This window comes from Mixophyes fleayi, chromosome 3 (assembly GCF_038048845.1).
Source record: "Mixophyes fleayi isolate aMixFle1 chromosome 3, aMixFle1.hap1, whole genome shotgun sequence".
NCBI classification, from domain to species: domain Eukaryota; kingdom Metazoa; phylum Chordata; class Amphibia; order Anura; family Limnodynastidae; genus Mixophyes; species Mixophyes fleayi.
Window position 1 is genome coordinate 58737671 of NC_134404.1, and position 15276 is coordinate 58752946.

General features: G+C 39.6%; 1 protein-coding gene across 5 annotated transcripts in view; it reads left to right on the forward strand.

Annotated features, from left to right (window-relative positions):
* The first annotated feature begins 905 nt into the window (after nt 1-905).
* Nucleotides 906-15276, forward strand: part of NCK1 (NCK adaptor protein 1) — a 69404-nt gene continuing 55033 nt past the window's right edge. For 3 of the 5 annotated variants that reach the window (XM_075201539.1, XM_075201542.1, XM_075201544.1), the window contains exon 1: nt 1187-1322. The gene's annotated coding sequence lies outside the window, so the exon portion shown is untranslated. Of the gene's footprint in view, nt 1052-1186; nt 1323-15276 lie in introns of those variants that run through there. The other 2 variants (XM_075201540.1, XM_075201543.1) reach the window with 2 other exon arrangements.

Here is a 15276-nt window from a genome sequence, read left to right on the forward strand (position 1 = left end):
ATTACTAGAAATATTTAACATTTGAAAACACCCCTCATCCCCCCTGGGTATACTGTATTTGAGCCTGGGCAGCAGTCGAGGCTGAGCAGCGTTCTGCATCAGACATCAGTACATCTGGACTGCAGCCTTGCCAGTCTGCCTCGACATGACAAAATAATGGAAATAGTCTATTTCTCTGCTTCTTGTCGTGCTCTCGTTGTTACCATGTATGGTCTTTATAGAGGGCTGGTGTATGCACCAATTATTATAATAGTGGTTAGCATTGCTGCCTCACAGTGCTGAAGTCATGTGTGCGATTCCAACAGGGCACAATCTCTGTGTAGTTTGTATGTTCTCCCCGTGTTAGCATGGGTTTCCCCCGGTTGCTCTGGTATCCTCCTACTGTCCAAAAACATACTAGTAGCTAACTGACTTCTGTCAAAATAGATCTCTGCTTGTGTGGCAGGGAATTTAAACTGCAAGCTGCAATGTGGCAGGGATGGATGTGAATGATTAGTTTTGAATACAGAATTGAACACAATTCTGTGTACAGTGCTGGTTATATGGTGCTGCATAAATAATAATAATAATAATAATAATAATAATAAAAGCATACAGACAGCAAGGATAATGCCACATAGAAATAAAAAAAAATAGTATTGTACCAGGATATCAGTTAAAAACATTGTGATAAAAGTCTGCAATATGCTGTATATACAGTTGCGGCTCTCCTGCTGCTGGTATGAAATTGGATTCTTTACCAATACCCTCCAAGTCTAGTTTCACAACAATCAGAGAACCACATTGTCTACATTACATGTCGCGCATGCGCAGAAACCTAGTCCGACGTCACCTAGTCATTCAGTCCGGGAAAAGAAAGTAAGAAAGAAAAGAATTCAAGGGACGTGGTAATAGAATGCCAGCACGTTACGTCATCTGCTAGAAATGATTGACATATCCATACCACGCCCTCCGGGAAAGGGATGACGGTAGAGTCAGGCCAGGAGCAGTCACATTTTGCTTCCATGAGCAGCGTACGGCCCTGACCCTGCCAGGAGCATAAAAGAAAGAGGTTAGTGAGCGCTCCATCGCGTCACCTAGTCCATTATATGAAGAAGCTGGATGGGCGTGGTTATCCCAGGGGCGGGGCGAGTCACTAGGCGTGGTCATTGTGTACGTTTGCTGGGTGGGTGTGGTTAGTGGATGCGCTTGTCGTGGTGGGCGGGGTTAGGCGGGTTCCGCTGTCTCTAGTCGTTTGAGGTCGGCGCTCCGGGCGGTGTACAGCCGGGGACAGGAGCGCTGGTAACCGGTACACCTCGTATACAGACCCGCTCTGCCCTCAGGTGAGTGTGCAGCCCTGCGGCCTGTGGGGAGGCGGTAAGAGGGGGACAGGGGAGAGGGAGTCCAGGGAACAGTGTGCGAGGCCTGTGGAGCTGACAGGGGAGCAGCACACTCACTGTGACTGGAGGTCTAGGTGCCAAGCTCAGCCTCATAGGGTGGTAGATTCTGTCTGATATATATATATATATATATATATATATATATATATATATATATATATATATATATATATATATATTTTACACACACACACACACACACACACACACACACACACACACACACACACACACCGTGCTCAGTCCAATATTAGAAATGTGTATGTATGTTTTTATGTATGTGTGTTAGATAGAAAAAAAAATATATATATTTTTTTTTTTTCATAGTAATCTGTCAGTCATTTGTGAGCTAGAAATGCACCTATAACCTCTCACTGAGAGACTTGCTTACATATATACATGTTAATGGGTGAGGTGATGTGTACCATAAATAGTATTTTAATTTGTAGATTATATGTATGTTTACCATATGTTTAATAAGTGAATCAGTTTGACCCACATTTCACCTATTTTTATACACACATGCCTGGCCTTTTGTTCAGTATTGTGTTTATATTGCCACTATAGGGTGTATTGCTCTTAATGTCATTTAATCATCCTTCACAGAACAAGCATGTTTACATGTGTACTACATTTAAATGTTTACATATTTTCACAGGCTTAACGTATTTTTTGTGATGGTAACAAATTGTCTTTTAATTCTTGCACAGTTGTACTGCCCTTACTGTCTGTAGGTTTACAGTATAGTGCTGTTTCACCTAGAGGCAGGAAACTGTTAAGAATGTGAAATATTTTTTTATTTTAATCTAAGGCTACATTTTAGTTGACTACATTATCCATATGGGCTTTCCTCTTTAAGATGAATGTTTCCTATATACCCTGCACCTTTCTAAAGTAGCTTATTTTTGTATGAGACAGATAAAACTGTTACCACCAATGGCCCTTCACACTTGGAAGTAAGCTGTTAATATTTCCTGAAGTTTGGCTGTCTCATGCTCCTTTGCTAATTATATTATACTATGAGCACTCATTGTAACTCAAATTCTAATATTTTTCCAGTATACCATATTATAGTCCACTGTAGTTGATAGGGGGTCTTGGCTAAGCAGGAACTCAAAAGTAAATTTAAAGGAAGTTAAATGCTATACTTAACCTCTGCATATACTCTTGCTGTACTCCCGGTGACTGCAGTCATATACAAGTTACTTATTGCACTGACATGAAGCACACATTTCACTGGGATAAGTTCGGATATAGCCGATAATGTTTGATGTAGGAGTTACATACTTTGAAAAAAACAAAAACACAAGCAAACATTACTATTATATTCATAATGGTCTCAGTTGTGTATTTGTCTTGTGGACATCATGCCCCTAAAGGAAATCACATGCATTTGTAGTGATGCTTGAAGGTTTTTAAGGCACAGGAAAAGCCTATTCCTATTATGAGAATGAAGAGAATCAATTAATTTAAACAAGCAAGATTCATCCTCCACTCTGGTCAGGTTATCATACAAGACTAGGCAAGTATCTTGGATGTGGATTTAGGAATTGATAGGAGTAATTTAAAAAACAAAACAAATGAACCATACACTTGAATTAATCTTCCTTATCTTCCTTGGGTGTTGGTAGGTATACTTTAGTATTGTCTCATGTAGAGTATGTCAAGTCTTGTAGTGTAATAGTTTATCGCACAGTTCCCTATAATGAACCTATCGAAATGCAATCCTCTCCACTCTTGCTACAAATGGAAATTGCACTTCTTTACTAGTGGTCCTCAATAGAACTGTACTTAGTTTGTTATATTTGTGACCAGTCAACACTGTAGACAGTCACTAACTGTAAACACTCATGAGATAGATATAGATATATATATATATATATATATATATATATATATATATATATATACACCTTTTTTAGTAGGAATAGCTGGAGAAAACAGGCTTATGTGGAGAAGAATGAATAGGTGAAACATGTCATGCAATACAGTGATAAGAGGAAGTGATGTAGAGAAGGGTGAGTTCCTGAAGGCTCCTTACCCACTTAAATCATGCTTTTACTAGTATTTTTTTGTTAAAGAATGGAAGGGAGGATCAGTGTAGTACCCCTCCCTGATGGCAAGTGAAAGCACTAGTTGCCACTGCGTGTCAAAAAAAACAAACATTTGACATGCGTTGTAACCAAACTAAATGATATATTGTCACAGGATATTTTACTGGGATCCCCAAATGTCTGCCATAGTCCGTCAGTGCTCCCCTCTCTTTCTGATAGTATGTTTTTGATAAACATTCTGACTGTATGGAAAAATCTACCTCAGCAGGAGCAAGTAGAACAGTACTGGATTACGGCAGACATTGGGTGACTTACAATGGAGGGTGGTAAAACTGGGCACCAGGTATGCAATGTGTTGTCACTGTATAATGTATGGATGCAGTTTTGGTTGAATTCACCTTTACATAGCATAGAAAATGAAAGAATGCTTCGACTGTGCTGTTGGCTGCAGCATTTGGGTTTTCTGATGGTTTGAATGGTCCCATGCTGTGTTTATCTCTAAACTTACAGCTCAGTCTCTTTAAAACGGGTTGATTCCCTTTCCCTGTAAACTTCACATTGGAGGGGCATCAATACCTGCTTGGTCTGCTTGAAACAGGTCTGCTGTAAGAGAGCAGGGGGCCGAGGCATTGGACCTTCAGAGCCATCGAGGAGCCCGGCAGATCTGGTAAATGGTGCATCCAGGGTAAATATCTTTCATCTGTTTAGGTTTGTGTGTCATTGTCCTTTTAAGACAAGTAAAAGGCGTGGAAGGAGCAAATTATGAAACATGATTGGATTAATCGCAAAATTGTTATTTACTATGACTGCATCGCAGCAGCTGCTTTGCATATCATCGTTTTAATGAGCAGTCCCCATAAGTGTATGGGCACTGCTCAGTAACACTGTTTACCAAGAGCCGAATTGAAAAAAAAACCATGTTAATGTACGCCAGCTGAAGCTGGTGTACATTAACATAATTGTAACATTTCACTGAAAACAGCTCTGCTCCTGCACAGCGCATGTGTGAAAGGATCATGGGATCCCTCCTTGTCACATGCTTGTGTGTCTTCTTTCATTAAACATCCCGCTTCCCTGTGCAGATGCGCGAGTTTTGCGGTCGCGCATGCGCACAAGGATTACTAAGAAGCCAAAGATCATCACTTGAGGGCCGCAGGAGAAGACTTGGTGTACAGTGAGTGTTATGTTTCTCAGGAACAGATGTTTTTCGGAATGGCTGTTCCTGTGTTGATTTTTTTTTTTTCAATTAATATGAGAAATCTTTCAATCTGCATCTATGCGATGAGGAATGAAAAGTTTCATTCATATTTTGCGGTGCTTTGTAAATAGAACCCTAATACTTTTACACCTTTCATTCTGGATTTTACAACTAGTGTGTTTAGTGCACAGGGAGTGTGAGAACTTCTTGTAGTATTGGGATTACACAGCTCTAAAGTGTTTTTAAATTGGTTATGGAGAAGTCAGCTTTTTGTAAATACATCCAGCTACGTGGAATGCTAAAGAATGTTTAGCTTACAAGCTGTCCTTGAGTGCATCCTGGGCTACTTCCGTTATCAAGTGTCTTGGGAACCTATTTAATCAACTCCTCTGGCTGCCAAGCGTTTTAATGACAGCTCTGGATATTGTGGCATCTTGTGTTTCTTTACGTCTGATTTTGTTATAATTATGTTAATAATACTGAACAAGAAGATTCATTTAAGTGTGTTTAGATTGCTAGTGTCTGTCATAGTAAATGCTAGTCTGAGCTGAAGCTATTTTCGATCTTGTGTTGTTGAGCCTGACATTCTACTAGAGTATTCAGCTTTTTTGGAGCTAAAGGAGGTTTTTGTGTGTGTGTTAATACTGTAGCCATCTGCTTAATGTGAGTAAAGTACTATTATATTATAGTTTTATGAACTACCTTCACATTTTAACAGACTATTCTGCTCTCTGGTTATTTCTTAGCGAACTATAGCCATAATTTACTAGTTTTGTAGAACTTTTTAATAAATCATGTCAAATCTACATAATACATAAATCAAGGATACTGTCCGTTTTATCTAAGATTGTATGTGTGTGTGTGCAGATCTAAATATATACTAACATAAACTGCCACCCCCCATTCTGTCTGGCCACACCATTAAAATTACAGACAATTGAAGTGAATAACATTGATTGTCTCGTTACAATGGCACCTATCAAGGGGTGGGATGTATTGGACAGCAAGTGAACAGCCAGTTCTTGAAGTTGATGTGTTGGAAGCAGGAAAAATGGGCAAGCGTGAGCATCTGAGTGACTTTGACATGGGCCAAATTGTGATGGCTAGGCGACTGGGTAAGAGCATCTCCAAAACAACAGATCTTGTGTGGTGTTCCCGATATGCAGTGGTTAGTACCTACCAAAAATGGTTCAATGCAGTGCGACAGGGTCATAGGCTCACAAGGCTCTTTGATGTGCATGGGGAGCGAAAGCTAGCCTCTCTGGTCCAATCCCACACGACCGTTACTGTAGCACAAATTGCTGAAAAAAGTTAATGCTGGATATGATAGAAAGATGTCAGAACACACAGTGCATCACAGCTTGCCGTGTATGGGGAACACGCAGACTGGTCACAGTGACCCTGCTATCTCTTGTCCACCATTGAAAGCGCCTACAATGGCCACGTGAGCACCAGAACTGGACCATAGAACAATCAAAGAAAGGTGTCTGAGTCATTTTTTTTTTTTTTACATCTTTTTGACGGCCGGGTGTGTACATCGTTTACCTGGGGAAGAGATGGCACCAGGATGCACTATGGGAAGAAGGCAAAACGGCAGTCATTGTGATGCTCTGGGCAATGTTCTGCTGGGAAACCTTAGGTTCTGGCATTCATGTGGATGTTACCTTAACATGTACCACCTACCCAAACATTGTTGTAGACCAAGTACACCCCTTCATGGCAACGGTATTCCCTGATGGCAGTCGCCTCTTTCAGAAGGATTATGCGCCCTGCCACACTTGCAAGAAATTGTTCAGGAATGGTTTGAGGAACATTACAAAGAGTTCAAGGTGTTTACTTGGCCTCCAAATTCCCCAGATCTCAATCTGATCGAGCATCTGGGGTATGTGCTGGAAAAACAAGGAGGCTCAACCCCACAACTTACAGAACTTAAAGGATGCTAACATTGATGCCAGATAGTACAGGACACCTTCAGAGGTCTTGTGGAGTCCATACCTCGATGAATCAGAGCTGTTTTGGCAGCACAGGGGGGCCTTCACAATATTAGGCAGAAAGACTTAATGTGGCTGATCTATGTGTGTATGTGTATATGTATATATAATTTAAAATTAGTAAAATTTTGAAATGGAGCCCCTGAGGGTTCCTTCATGTAGCTGTTTTCCTGGGGTCCTGTGGTTATTTTCACAGCCCAAGACGAAAACCAGGACCATGTGGTGCTCTTTTGAGATTGCGGCTTCTGATTTGGTCCCCCCCATCTGCATTTCTATTCTAAAGTGGAAAACTAAATGAAATGGTTGGGCTTGTTTTACAGAACCGGTGGATCCCCAAGAAAACGGGCTTCAAGGAGCAACCCCTGGGGCTGCGTTTGTGGGCATGAACATGTTGGTACAAATTTGGCAGTAGTACAGCATTAGGTTGTGTGCTGAATTTCATTATATACAGCAATAAAAATTCAAATGTACACTTAAAAGCTCCTTGGGAGGATTGGTTATCCAGAAACTCCTTGCTGTACACTGCTTCTCTTGCTTGGTTCTGTGAGTGAGACTGCTGTCTATTCTTGGATACATGTTTTCATTAATGCTTTCGTTTAAGATACATTTGGTGAGTGCAACTTTTAACAGTGACTGTTTTGTACTTTAAAATGGCTACTAATATATTTTTGCACGCTGATTATTACATGGCACTTTGCTGGTCATAAGAATTCTCTTTAATTGAGAGTATTTTAATTTTCTACCTAAGTGACACTTTTTGTTCTTTAATTCCTTACTATTTATCCAAGAGCTGTTGAATAAGCTATACTAACCACACACATTAATGGGAATGTCCACTACAACAGAGCCACAAAACGTAGCATAGTGCTTAGTGGCAATATGAACACGGTTCCTTCTCTAAAACTGCCATGGTTGACTGTGTACAGGTGGCTGGTTGTGCCAGTATTATATTCACCAGATTACTATCTGAGGGATTTACAGGGGGTGGTGACACTGTTAAGTGTATGAGAGACTGGGAGCAGCCGACATAGTGCTCTGTAAGTGCTCATGGCAGCAGTTTAGTGAAAACAAAGACTATAGTGATGTTATTTATGCCTTTTGAAATGGGGGAGGCACTGACTGGTTTATGGGTGGGCACTAGATATTTAGGTGGTACTGCCCTCTAGGGCACAGGCTGGTGTCGTTATTGGTACTTGTATACTGTACTGCCGGGCAACGGCTGGTTTCTGGAGGTGTTACTACACTGTGGTAACAGGGATAAATTGAGGTCATGCTGGTATACTGAGGGCGACATTGGTGCTAGTCTATTTCACTAACTGGTTATACTATACAGGTTATTTTGGCTAATATGTGTTTTGCATGTTTTTGTTGGTGCACTGCAAATTGCTGACTCCTAGATTTGTCCCCTGCTCCTAACTTACCGTGAAGTACACCCAGGCCATAAAAGCTGTGGGAGAAAATATCCTTAACATCCTCGTTAAGATCAGTTATCATACCTTTCCTATTGCTGTGTGAATCTGGGTACACACTACAGGGTTTTCGTCCAATAATCGGCTCAACCAGCCGACATAGGACCGCTTGTTCGAAAGTCTGGTCAGTATGTGTAGTGACACGATGGTCGAAAGTCTGCCCAAATGGAAGACTGTCGCCTTATTTGGTTGGTCGTACCGTTCAATATTTTCTTTCCAATCTCCTTTCCATTGTGTTGTGTGTGTGTGTGTGTGTGTGTATAAACTTCTGACCGATCCACGACAATCCTCCGATGCTTCTTTGACCCGAGACTTCGTTGAGGGCGTGTGTATGTAAATTTGTTATCCTGCACCTATCCCACGTGGTGCGGTATCTACACATCACTGACTTGTTTTGTATACATGTGTATTGCACCTGTCTGGTTGCAGATCATTACTTGTGTAAAGCATGTACCCTTTGTATCTATATTGGGAATCCAAATCATATTTACCCTTTTATAAACTATTTAACTTATAAAGTCTCATTAAACTTTAATATTTGTAAAATACCCAGAATAAACCACACAAGTGTTACTGCAACAGTTTTATTGTAGAATGACAAGTGAAAAAAATAGTATTACACTTTAAAGGTGCTAGTGGTTTGTGGCAGAACAGTTCCAAACAGCATACTCATCTCAACAAATTTATTCTCAAGGTTTTTAATATTTTTTTTCTTGAAGTCGCTTATGTTCCCTTTTGATTGCTTTAAAATAATCCTGGAGCTTTAGAACGTTTGTTTCTCCCTCAGAACGTTGACGATGGTATCTACGAAACAAGGTAATTAAAAATGTTTAGCATTAAACTTCTATATCTAATAAAGTTAACAAAAGTCTTAATCCAACACCAGAAATAGTCTTATTTGCTCACCTTGCACACTGTTCGAGATCAGTTTATCTTGTGGTCACTCTGGCACAATTGCAACAATAGTGAGCTTAACCTCCATAGATTCTGGTAAACAGACACCATGTTGGTTATTATAACGGTACAGGTATGTGCCCAAAGTATTTAGTTGTCTACACATCTTCATTGAGATACCTTTGTGTATAACTTTTTTTATATTTTTGTATTTAACATAATTTTTTTCTTGCTTGATAACAGGTGTTACATTGGTTGTATCAGTGGTATATAAACAGGTCTTCTCACTGTTAATTCTTCTTTCTGACAAAAAAAAATCTGTTACAAATCAGTCGTTTGCATTGCTTCGTGTGAAACTAGAATGAAATACATAAAGTCCTTAAAACATGTACACTACACGTGCTACTCACTACTTTTAATGTTTCTATGACTTCGCTCCAGTCTCCTTTCCCCTTTATTCTTAAGGTCCGGCCACCCCTTCTGAACTTGGAATTTATTTCTTTTCTTTCCAAGTTTTTCCTTCAGTAATTGCAGTAGTTTTTGCATTAACAGTTCCTTTCTAGTAAGTTTTTTCTGTACTTACGCTTTTGACAGTCGTACTGGTTCAATACTTTTACCATCATCTCCACCTCTCTTGGGCTCATTGGCTTTGCTTTTTTAACTGCAATAAAAAAAATGTCTTTGTCTTTTAGAGCATCGCCATCCTCCACCTTCACTTTTTCATCATTTTGGGGCCTTCCAGCACCATCTCTTACTCTGTTTCCGTCTCCATAGCTCCAACCCACACTGACACCATCTTCTCGCGTTCCTCGGCGCAAGACAGGCTCCTCTGTCATTTTATACCCTCAGACATGGGCGTTAGTTTCTGCTGTGGACCAATCAGCGATGATGCCCGCACAGAATGGAGCATTGTAGGTGGTGCCTGTTCGTGTATAATAATCTTGTGTATGGAGATTTTTAACTATAAGAGAGACAGTTTTGTCTTCTCAGTGTGTCTTTTCTTTTTAGGGTTTTGTGGGTGTTAACTATAGGGAAAGCCCCGCATATGTTGCTTCAGTGTGTACGAAATTAAAATCATTGTTCACGACAACATGGCTGTAAAAAGTCGCTTCTGGGACGGCCGCTCTTTCCTTTATCGTCTAAAACAAGGCTAGTGTGTATGCAGTCCATGGACCGAGCGATCGGACCATCGATTGGATGTAAAATCGATCGGCATAAAAAGCTGGTGGAATATTCTGTAGCGTACCCAGATTGAGACCTGCAGGAGCTGTAGCAGGGATAGGCTTTCATTCCAGACTAGGAAATCAATCTTTGCCTGGAACATCTAATAAATATAAACATTTTCTTATGTTTACAGTTTCTCTGTTCTCATTAGTTAGTAATGGCACATGGCTTATTAATTCTTCCCTTATCTTGTTCTCATTTGCATAATGCACTGTTGTCTTTAAAGATGACTGAGACAATCATTAAATGGTAAGTATTAGTGACCTTGCACAGAACAATGTGGCTTATTGAAAAGATCATATTTTTTTTCCAAAAAAGAAATAGGATGTGTTTTAATAAAATGTTGGTTGCTAGAACAATGATGTACTTCTGTTTCCAGATTGGGGGAGAAACATGCATGGTTTATAAAGTTGCAAGCTGGGGCCTCTCCTGCCTTCAGCCAGTTTAGTTTCGTCAAGTTTATTTTTATATTGGCTCCCGGGAACTGTGGGATCTGATCACTCTTCCAGTGGGAGTAGTACATTTTAAGCCAATGGAAAAATCTTAAAGGTGCAGAATAGCCTATGAAAATAAATAGTTTTTGAGCAGATCACATCTGCTTTTAATTTGTGTTTTCTGGTTGTCTTGTAGATTTCTGTACAGTTTGTTATTAGAAATCAGTGGTAAATATGTTTCTTGACTCTATGTTCATACTGTATACACCACTTTGTGAGCCAATTGATAAATGAGTTTAGTTCTGTCTGAGTTTTATGATGTAAGCTTATATGTGAGTCTAGACTGAGTTGTGTAAGGTGGTAAGCGTTGTTTGTTTTATATGGGTAATTTGACCTTTTTGTTTTGTGTATCATAGGATGATGTAGCCTCACTCTAGTAAACTATTTACAGGTTTTGACCCAATCCCCTAATTCCAATGTCGTCTCTATAAAAAAATAAACTAATCAAATAACACCCATTGTGCAGAGACCTTTTTACATAATTTCGTAGTTTGTTTATTGACTACCAGCGAAATGTTTGTACTGAACAGGTCATAGTACAGGAACAGTATAATGAAACGAAATGTAAGGACACTGCTTGCTAGAAATTACAGCATAAGTATGTGAATAAAATCTAAATTAGAATGTATAGATTTGTTTAGTACAGTGAACCAATTACAAGAATTTGGCGGGTTTGAGGCGGGCCTGACCTGCTGTGGGCTACAAATAGTCTTCCTTTGTGGAGACCAAACTTTATTGTAATGGGACAATAGCCTTCAAATATCGTGGACATAGAGTTGACACGGAAGATACAGACATGGAGGGTAGGCTGGTTTACTAAAATAGGAATATAACCAATTTACAGCTTTTGATAAGTGTTACCTGAAAAGGAGTTGCTTTAAGGTGTTCAAATGTGAGGCACATCCGTTCACTCTGGTGCTGCAGCTGCCTGGTATAATGATCATTTATATCTATGAATCGCTGAGATGTATCTAATACTCAGTGCTGTGTGTTTGTGGTTGGACAACAGGAGACGTTAAATCATGTGATTGACAAGTACAATGATCTTTCACTGGCCGATTTCAGACCGTTGCTTTAGGCTTCACTATTTCTGTGCGTAGAAATGTATCTTGTGCACAGTTACATACTTTTATGGCATTTTTAAGACAGAAAAAAACTGCCGTGAGCTGACATTTTTTTGTTGAAGTTGGTTTACTTGGCAGTATAAACAGTGAAATAGTTGACATAATTGTATTTCATTTGTGATAACTGAGCTTGCAGTCTGCTATACAAACAAATGTTTTAACAATTGCCTGTTTATTCAATTGCTTCTGCCGAATGACTAACACCCATAAATTTTGTCAAAGTCACATGGTCCCATCGTGCAACACATGGTCACATTATGGACGTCACACATTGACCCCTAGGGTTTTTTGTTTTGTTGTTTTTTTTTTAAAGCATTGGCAGGGCAGAGTCTCTTCCATGGTTGCTGTCCTATGTGGGAGAGCTTACAACAGGGCTGGACAATTTTCCAAGCCCAGTAGCATGTGTGCCTGAAAAATTACTGCTGGTGCCTAACTTTTTAATACAATTCTCTTGAGGCATATCTTCCTTTTGTCCTTATACAATCCTTCTGGATGCTAGATTTGAGTAACTGGCTTTGGATAACACTACTATAGTTAAACATATTACAATTTTATATCCATTTTGAAGCACTCTCCAAGGCTCGTTCACCTATCCGCTGTTCATGTACTTGTCAGCCGCTTGCTAGCGCCTAAAAGGAACATGAAAAATAAGATGAATGGTGTCTTAATGGGCTTGTTCATTCCCGTGAGTTCTTAAATGCAACTTTTTTTTTTCTCCACCTCCCAGCACATGGGTGCAAGAGTCGATCTCGTGGATCCCGCACTCCCACCTTAGCCTGCTGTATAGCCTTTACGTGGTAGCCGAGCTGCCAGACCGTACTGGTGAGGGGTACATTAAAATCAACCACTGAGCAGACACCATTAAGCTCAGCAGCTAGCTTGTTTCCTAGTACTATATGCAGCACATAACACTGTCCTGCTACATATAGGCAGAACATCCGACACATAAATAATAGGGCCTGCAGGGTTATAAGGCAGCATGACACTGGCCATGTCCATTGAATGCTCTTTTTAAATAGTTGTGTATGGTTGTCAAGTTAAAGTTCTACTAAATCAGAAGGAAATCTTCATGATGTAGTAGGGTGAATAAAAAAATGCCCTGTTAACTTCAGTGTATACTACAACATATAACCTGTTACATATCCTGCAAATCCATGTTAAGCAGTTTATCGTTTTCATGTCATGACCTTTTTCTGTTAGTGTTTTGTTACATTTTAATTGAAAAGTGCCAAGCAGGTCGTCATACTTATCTGCAGTAGTGAGAAACACTGCTACATGCATTTTATGGGCAGCAAATAACATCCACGTCTGAAAGAAATGTCACCTTTAAACTTGCTGCATGACTGGGAGGGTCCTTCGGGGGTATTTGGCACATAGTCTGAGAAGAGAGCACTGTTGGTTGGACTGTTAAAGCCATCAACGGTCTCTTCCCTTTTTTTTTTTTTGTAAAAATCATTACTTTCAAATGAAATGCTTTCATATACACAGATCAGTTAATGTAATTGTAGCTGCTTCTAGTAATTAAGGAATAACAATCTACACTGGAAGGCTCCCTTGTTATTACTGGGAACTTGTCTGCTCAGTCTTTTGGCCGTTTCCTCCCACCCCCATTGTGGTTAGACAGCCCTGGAAAGCATAGATCTTCTGAGGAGAGCAAGCAGAGGTTTATCAAAGCTATCCCCATGCTGTACGTGGGTGACCGACTTCCATGTAGTATTTTAGGTGATTGTTGCCTATGTACGAGTCGAGGCTAAGTTTCAGTTTGGAACTGTTCATTATTCCTTACTAGCTAATAGTTTATGGTGTTACCCCTAACCAGGCTAAATTTCATCTTTTGAGGTTACTTTGAGCTTGTTTACTATTTCATAATCTGGTGGTGGATTTTAGATGTTTTTGGGGAACTTATAGTTCTTTCTTTTAGTTGCATAGTGATTTTTTTTTTTTTTGTGTTTTTTTTAATAAAATATTTGATAGAGTTGTATTAAAAAATAAGGCTAGAGTTTTTTCTTTTCTTTAAATCAGGTGAAATCTTTAGGACTGTCCTCCATATTGCCAGTACTTCTAGATCCAATGTGTGCATCATCTATTACTGCACACTGACAGAATAGGAGTTTTTCAGGTCTCGTCTATTACAAAGAGGAGGTCGTAGTGACATCATAGGATTTCTCCTTTGTAATGCTCCTCCCATAAAATATTACGAATGTTCCAACAGGGAAATGTAATGGTACTATGTAGAGGATAACCTCTGCTGCTGGTATGGAGCACCCAATTACATGACTGCACTTACAGAAGACTGTTCATTGCTGGGAAGGGGAAGAGAAGCTGCCGTGAAATTATGGTACGATTACATGACTACTTAACTATGCCACAGAAATCTTATCTTCAATATCTGGACAGAGAGGTAGTGACCATGGTTTGGTAGGTGTCCTAATACACCCCTACACCAGGCTCATTCTTAAGTGTTCCACTGGTGTTTGGATATAAAGCAGAAACTCTGGTGGGTGTATAGATATATAGATATATATATCGGACATATTAGTGGTTTATGCCATGAGAGAATAATAAAACCAAATTTTGCTTTAACAAACACTTCTAAACATTTTTTCATCGAAGATCAGCGGTTTGTGAACTTGTCATGTCTGGAAAATGGATACTGAGGTTGTGAAAGTCGCCCTCAGCATACACGAGGATGCCCCGCTTTCTCCCCAACGTAGTCTGTGCTTTTCTTAATTCCTACCACCACTTCTTCTTTTCTGTTTACTAAGTAATTACATTTAAAGGCCAACTCCAGTTTAGCAACTTGTTTAAAACGAGCTTTTCTCAAACCTAAATAACCTTTTCTATCCAGCTTTATGCAGATGACTCTGTGTAAATATCTATTCTAACACTTTTCTTTTCTGGACGTTGGGTGAATTACATGGTCAGTCAGTGTTAATAGATTTGTGCTGGTAGTCTAAATCCTCTCAATTTGGGAAGGTAGCAGCAATGGGAAAAATAGCTTTTTACTGGCTGTCTATGACACACATGAAAAGTTTGTGCTGTCATATTTATGGTATTTATATTAAGTAGGGGTGTGGAAGGGTGTCTACACATAACGCACCAATAATTAATCTGCACTCTCCCATAGTAAGCAACAGGTTTAAGTTGTTAGACCTTTCACACTTAAATACTTATTTTTTGGTTTATCCAGTGACACTTGATTCTACTAAAGGAAGCAAAGTGATATATTTGTGGGCTCTACTTCTAAACTTTCCATTGCTTTTTTCATCTACTTCTTTTTATGCTTGAGTAATGTACATGTGTATATTTTATATCCATCACCTTCCTTTTAATCTACTTACCTGTCCTTAATACCTATCCCCAACTATTGCCTCTCCATCCCAAGTCTTCATCACTACCCCACCCCTCCAACCCTACTCCTCCTCATCCTTATTTACCCCTGATTGTAA